The 7,210-nt window shown below is 38.7% G+C and overlaps 1 protein-coding gene across 1 annotated transcript in view; it reads left to right on the top strand.

The window, feature by feature from the left end:
- The window catches only part of Eml5 (echinoderm microtubule associated protein like 5), a 247,615-nt gene that overhangs the window by 59,875 nt on the left and 180,530 nt on the right, over nucleotides 1-7,210 (top strand). The gene's annotated exons all lie outside the window — the stretch shown is intronic.

The following is a 7,210-nucleotide window of genomic DNA, read 5'->3' as shown; positions in this document are numbered from 1 at the left end:
GGGAGTGAACCTGTTGTGCCCCTCTGGCAAGATGTTCTGCTCCTGGACTAGCTGGGTGGTTCTGTCCCCTATTCTCTCTGTAGGGATTGCAGCTGCAGGGTTTCCCCTCAGGCCTGTATGCCAGGCCTGAGCTGAGTCTGGAGGGGACAAGGTGGAGTAGCGGGGAGAGGCAGCTCTCCCACCCACTCACCCGGCATGGGCTAAGACTGGATCTGGGGGTCCCCACAACACGGCAGAAATTCTCACTGGGTGGGCAGTGTGTGTGTGGGGGGAGGGGGTTGCTGCTGAGTGGTGGTGGGATGTCCTAATGGGGTGGAGGAGGGTCTCACCTAAGCTGCACCTGGGCTGTGATGGGCAGGTCCTGCAGGCGCAGGGTAGCCGGAAACTCTCCCACACTCACCAGGCCTGGGCTAGGACTGGATCTGGGGGTCCCTAGAACACGGCAGAAATTCTCACGTGGCGGACGGAGTAGGGGCTGCTGTGGAGTGTTGGTAGGGGCCCAAAGGGGGTGGAAGAGGGTGTCACCCATGCCTTGCCTGGGCAGGTCCTGCTGGCGCAGGGTAGCTGGAAGCTCTCCCACACACTCACGGGACCTGGGCTAGGACTCGCAAGAATATCTTGAATTATCTAAGTGGAACCGATACAACAATCCAAGCCAGTAAATGCAGATAATTTCTTATCTGCAACAGAAATCATAAAGATCCAGAGCTTGAGAATTATTCAGTGTGCCACTGTTCATATGAAGATGGAAGTGGCAGTGTGGAAGGGAATATAGGATTTAAAGTTTATGTGGAGGTTAATTCATATGTCTCACCATCTGGTGGCCCAGATTTGAGCATGTTGCATTCTGTGAGCTTGAACCACCAGTGGTACATCCTTACTGTCCCATGGGCAGCGCAGCACAGTCATGCATATACCACCAGTGGTTCAGGCTGAAAGGAATATGTAGAGATTCCCTCCCATCAGACAGCCCATGAGGGAACAAAGGCTTCAGTCCTTTAGCCACAAAAAAATAAATTTAGTTAGCATTCTGAGTTAACTTGGTAACTAATTCACTTTCAGAGAATCAGAAAGAAATTCTGCTATGTTGTTGCCTTGATTTTTGGCCTCAAATAATAAGCAAAGGATCCATTGGAGTCATGTTGTAAGCAGATTTCTGCCCTACAGAACTTGAACTTCTTTTTTTTGTTTCACCTTTAGGAGGGAATATAATTTTTCATTTCTCTTTCATAATGAGTCTTGTCCACCTTTGCCATGTCTTCAAATTTTCCTTTCTCTTTAGCAGATGTGGTCTTCTACCTCTCTGAGCAACAGAAGCATCTGGGTGCTTCTTCTTGTGCTCTCTTGGCAAGTTTGTGCAAAGAATGCAGATCATGACATCTTGCCTCTCGGCTTTTAGGATCTCCTTTGCTCATGTTTATTTGTTTTCCTCCATGAGGCACAAAGTCACCCACTGCCCATCTGGCTCTCACTTGCCCTGGCATTATCTCTGTCAAGCTGAATGTACTGCCATTGTCCTACAGAAATGAAATAATAAATTTGTGGTGTTAATAAGATGTTACATTTATGACAATTTGTCACATGAGCACAGCAACCTAACAGAGTCTGGGAAGTGTTTTTATCTTCTTACACACTAATGAAGTTGTTTCTTGGATGCTGGAAAAGTAACAAATTGTTTTTATTCTGAGTTAATGCAACTGCTCGCATAGGAAATTCCAAGTAATATTCAAACCAAAACTAAAAAGAAATGCATGTTTGCATGCATGTGTGCACGTACATGCACACACACACACACATACACATACACACATAGAAACAGTTCCTATGATTAATTGAATTTAGAAAAGTCACTGTGACCATTAATCATGATAGGTCAACTTGAATGGATTAAGAAATGCCTAGCAATTATTAGTAAAGCACAGTTCTTGGGATATCCAGTGATGATTGACATGCAGGCCAACAATCTGAGGGAAGAAGGCCCTCCTGTGGAATAAAGGGGAAAGAAGTGTTTTGGAAGAGCTGTTGTCTTCATCATCTCCTTTGGACTCCCACCTCTAGTGTTTTTAGCCTTCCAATGCAGATCTGCACCAGTGAGTCTACAGTGAACTTCCAGGCTTTCAACTTTGGACTAGGTATGTAATTGATCTTGTTCCAAGGCTTCCATCTACTTGAATTTAGCAGCAACTGTATCATCTGGCTGTGGAGAGTATAGACAGCCATTGTGAACCCTCGCATCACTGATCCCACAGATGGCGATTATAGGCTCTATAGCCTTTCTTCCTGTAAGGCTACTGGATAAATCCCCTTGAGTAATTATGCATGTATTTCTTACTGATTCTCTTCCTGTAGAAAACTCTAGCCAGTACAGTCACAAATACAAGGTAGATATATCAAAATCAATTGTATTTCGAACAAGCCAGGGAGATGGCTCAGTGGAATAAGCGCTTCCCTGGCAAGCGCAAGGGCCTGAGTTCAATCCCTGGTTCCAGGGGGGAAAAAAAAAAAATGCAAGCAAAATCAATTGTATTTCTGCACACCAGCAACAAATAATTAGAAATTGAATTTTTAAAATATAACTATCAAAAATATTTGCAAATTAAATAGTGAACCAAAGGACTTAGGGTGAAAATATATGAAATGCTTTCAAAATAAAAAAATATAAAGACAACCCAATTAAATGGCTGAAAGTCATGAACAGGTAAGGAGACCTCACTCAATGTCATTAATTAGGGAAATTTACATTGAAAAGACTGATAATACCACATTTTAGTGATAATACAGAGCAACTGTAACATTCATGCATTGCTAGAGAGAGTGTAATATAGTACAACCCCTGGCACTTTATTCTGAGCCTAAATATATACTTGTCCTTTTTTCTTTAACATTATTTTGAATATCTCTGCTCTACTGCACATAGATAATCATGTTAAACTGTGAGGGCCTTTGTTGTTTTACTCCCAGTGTCCAGGTATAGGGAGATTTCCTTACATTATTACTATGTGTTACTTTTAAGAATGGGAAAACAAGACAAATTATTTACTAAGAGACTGTTAAGCCATAGTATGTTTTGAACCTAGGTCTGTCTGCCTTCAGACATTTTCTTTGTATAAATCTTTATACTCAAAAAATATAAAGATAATATAATATTAGTTACTCTCTCTTTCCCATTTCCCTCCCAGTGTTCCATATTCCTATTCCAACTTTCTGGTTTTTTAAGCAAGTAAACACAGACGTATAATTTAAAAATATGATTGGAAGTAGATACCAGTTCAAAACAATCTGTTTATGTTCTCATGAATTTTAAAACTGAACTACACTTGAGATCAACTTTCTTTACTGTTGAAATATAATTCATAGTATATAAAATTCACACTTCAGCTGTATAATTTGATTTTTAATGTTGTGATAAAATTCATAGTCTAATTCAAAGAATTTTCATCATCTCTAAAAAATTCCCATGCCAGTTGCTTATAGACTGGAAGTCGGAAACTACACAGCTGCTAAATCAAAGGTTGAGAAGAAAAAGGAGAAAGTTCTTGCTGTGATCACAAAGCCAGTCAGTGGGTACAACAATGGAGGTAGCCGGGTAGTTAAGCTTCAAAAAATGCCTAGATACTACCCTATGAAGATGTGCCCTGAAAGCTTTTGAGCCATGGCAAGAAACCCTTCAGTCAGCATGTGAGGAAACTTGGAGCTAGCATCACTCCTGGCACCATCTTGATCATCCTCACTGGGTGTCACAGAGGCAAGAGAGTGGTCTTCCTGAAGCAGCTGGCCAGCGGCTTGCTACTTGTGACTGGGTCTCGTAGCCTTAATTGTGTTTCTTTACAAAGAGCACATCAGAAATTTGTCATTGCCACCTCTATGAAAATTGATGTCAGCAAAGTGAAAATCCCCAAATGCCTCACTGGTGCTTACTTCAAGAAGAAGCAGCAGCAGCTGTGGAAACACAGACACCAGGAGAGCGAGATCTTCGACACCAAGAAAGAGATACCAGATTTCAGAGCAGCGCAAGGTGGATCAGAAAGCAGTAGGCTCACAGATTTTAGCAGAAATCAAAGCTGTTCCTCAGCTCTGGGGCTACCTGCAATCTGCTTTTGCTCTGACAAATGAAATTTAGCCTCATAAATTACTGTTCTAAATTTCTTACTAAGAACCTAATTAAATAACTGATACATTAAAAAATAAATAAAAATAAAAAATAAAAAATTCCCATGCCCCTTAGCTGTTCTCCATTCTTCTGTCTCTGAAGCCCTGGCAATTACTAATATGCTTTTTTTGTTGATTTGATTATTCTAGATAGTTCTAGAAATGGATTCATACAATACATGGCCTTTACATATCTCTTTTTTTCTCTTAATGTTCTTAAGGTTCATCCATGTCATAGCATGTTATCAGTACTTCATTTCTTTCGGTTGTCACATATTATTCCATTGTATGGATGCCATATTTTATTATATTTAATTGATAAACATTTTAGTTGTCACTTTTTATTATTATGAATTATGCTGCAGTAAACAATTCTGTGCAAATTTTTTATGGACATGTTTTCATTTCTTTTAAGAATGAATGGGGCTGGCTAGATAGCTCAGAGGATTACAAAGCCTGCTTAGGTAGACACAGGGGCCAGGGGTTTGATCCCCAGCCTGCCATGCTGGCCCTGCTCCTGGAGTGCACTGAGACGCCATTGGAACAGGGCGTGGTGGCATGCACCTGTAATCCCAGAGCTTGGGAGGCTGAAAAACAGGATCACTACAAGTCCAATCTGAGTAGTGAGACCCTGTACTAAATACATTAAAAAAAAAAAAAAAGAATGGATTTAGGTTCTTGGTTTGTTTTTAATTTTTTATTATTTATGTATGTGGTACAGGATCTCACTGTGCAGCTCAGACTCATAATGATCCTCCTGTCTCAGCCTCCCTCATGCTGGGATGACAGGCATGTCTGGTTTCGGTGGCCAGCACAGCACTCCTCGGGTTCCAGGACCAGTACAGCATGAGGTACCAGGGATTGAACCCAGGTCCTTGTGCTTGACAGGCAGGCATTTAGACCACTGAGCTATCTCCCCAGCCCTGTTTTTGTTTTTTTGAGACAGGGCCTCCTTATGTAATTTAGGCTAGCCTTGAACTCACAGTGGTCCTCTGGCCTCAGCCTCTCATGTTCTAGGAGGCTATCATGGCTGGCAAAAAAAAAATGTATTTAGAAATGAAATTGTTGCATCATTCTGCCAAACTGTTTTCCAAAATGGATGCATTATTTTAGAATTCCACAAACAATATATGAAGCTTCTCATTTTTGTATATCTTTGCCAGTACCATACTTGATATTTTCTTTTCAATCATGAATGTACATTGTGGTTTGTATTTGTATTTCCATACTGACTGCTGAAATTGAGCATCTTTCTGGATACCTTTTATATAATCTTACTTAGGGAAATGTCTGTTCAGATCCTTTGTCCATAGGGGAAAATGAGTTATTTATGGTGTTATTGTTGATTTGTAAAATATTCTTTATAGATTCTGGATACAAGTCCCATATTGAATATATACTTTGCAGATATTTTTCTCCTGTTTTCTGGATATGTTCATGTTTGTAATGGTTGTCCTTAGAAGCATAAAAATTTACAGTTAAGTCTAATTCTTTTGTCACTTCTGCTTTTGGTATCATCTAACGTCATGAAAATCTGTGGCTGCTGCTTTAGCAGTTTTATAATTTTTGTTCTTACATTCAGGTCTTTGCTTTATTCTGAGCTGGCTTTTGTATATGAATTGAGGTATAGCTCCAGATTCAGTCTTCGCACGTGGATACTCATATATCCCTATACCATTTATTGAGAAGTTTAACCTCTTTCCCTTTAAATTATCTTGGTACTACACTTATTGAGTCAGTTGGCAAAAAATATATGGGTATGTTTTTGGACTTTTAATTCTGTGCCATTTTCTGTATTTGTGTCTTAATGCCAGCATGATATTTTCCTGATTACTGTAGTTTTGAAGTGAATAAGAAATTTTGCAGTGGAAATGTGTCTTTCAACTTTGTCTGTTTTAGGATTTTCTGCCTATTTTGGGTCCTTCTAAGTTTTAAAATTCTCAGGTTCTATAAGAAAGAACTGGTATTTGGGCAGGGCATTTGTTCATTTAGATCAATTTAGGATATGTTGTCAAAAAAATATTTTTAACAGAGGTGTGTGTGTGACTTGTGACTCAGTAGTTGAGCACTTGCCAAGAATGCTAGATGCCCTGTGTTGGATCCAAGCACTAAAGGTAGTAGTGGTGGTGGTAGTAATGCTTTCAAGCCTAGAACTTGAGATGTCTTCCCATTTAGGTCTTTTAAAATGTCGTTCAGTGGGGTTTAATACATTCTGTGCACAAGTACTTCATTAAATTTTTGTGTTCTTGATTTGATTTTCAGTTATTCTTTATGAGTAGAGAAATGAAGCTGATTTTTTTTCAGCCCTGATAATTAAACCCAAGGCCTCTTAAATGATGGACAAATACTCTTATCACTGAACAGAGTCCTCAAGCGCTTTTATTTGAACCAGGATCTAAATTGACTAAACTGGTCTAGAGCTGGTGATCCTTCTGTCTCAGATTACCAAGTAGGAGAGATTACAGAAAGGAACCACCACACCTGGCCTCAATTGATTTTTTATATTGTGCTTATATACTACAACCTTGATGAACTTATTTATTAGGTCTACTGTTTTGTGGATTTTTTAGGATTTTCTATGTAAAATCACATCTGAATGTAGAGATAACTTTACTTTTTCTTTCTGGTCTAGGTTTTTTGGCTAGACTATTCAGTACCTTGTTGAATGAAGTAGAAAATACTGACATCCTTGTCATGTTCCTGTTCTTAATAGGATAGTTTTAATCTTTCATTATTAAATATATTTTATTTTATTTTTTTCTATTAAATTGATTGAAAGTCAATAATTACATAGCATATTAAAAATTATAGACAAATATTGAAATGTGAAAGATACAAGATGTAGACAGAATGAATTTTAGAGAAATATTTCTGAAATGAATACATAGCATGAGATTAATAATAGATTGCACATTGTAAATAAATTATTTACAAACTTAAATGAATATAACAATAAAGATTGTCCAAAATAAAAATGAAAGAGTTTATATATCAGCCATATAATAGTTCACTCTGCCAAAATCCAGAAACTTCTATTCATATAATTAGAGTTCTCAAAGTA

This window comes from Octodon degus, unplaced genomic scaffold, assembly GCF_000260255.1.
Source record: "Octodon degus isolate 3935 unplaced genomic scaffold, OctDeg1.0 scaffold00070, whole genome shotgun sequence".
NCBI lineage: Eukaryota > Metazoa > Chordata > Mammalia > Rodentia > Octodontidae > Octodon > Octodon degus.
Note: the sequence above shows the minus strand (reverse complement) of the source record. Positions and strands in the feature narration are given on the sequence as shown.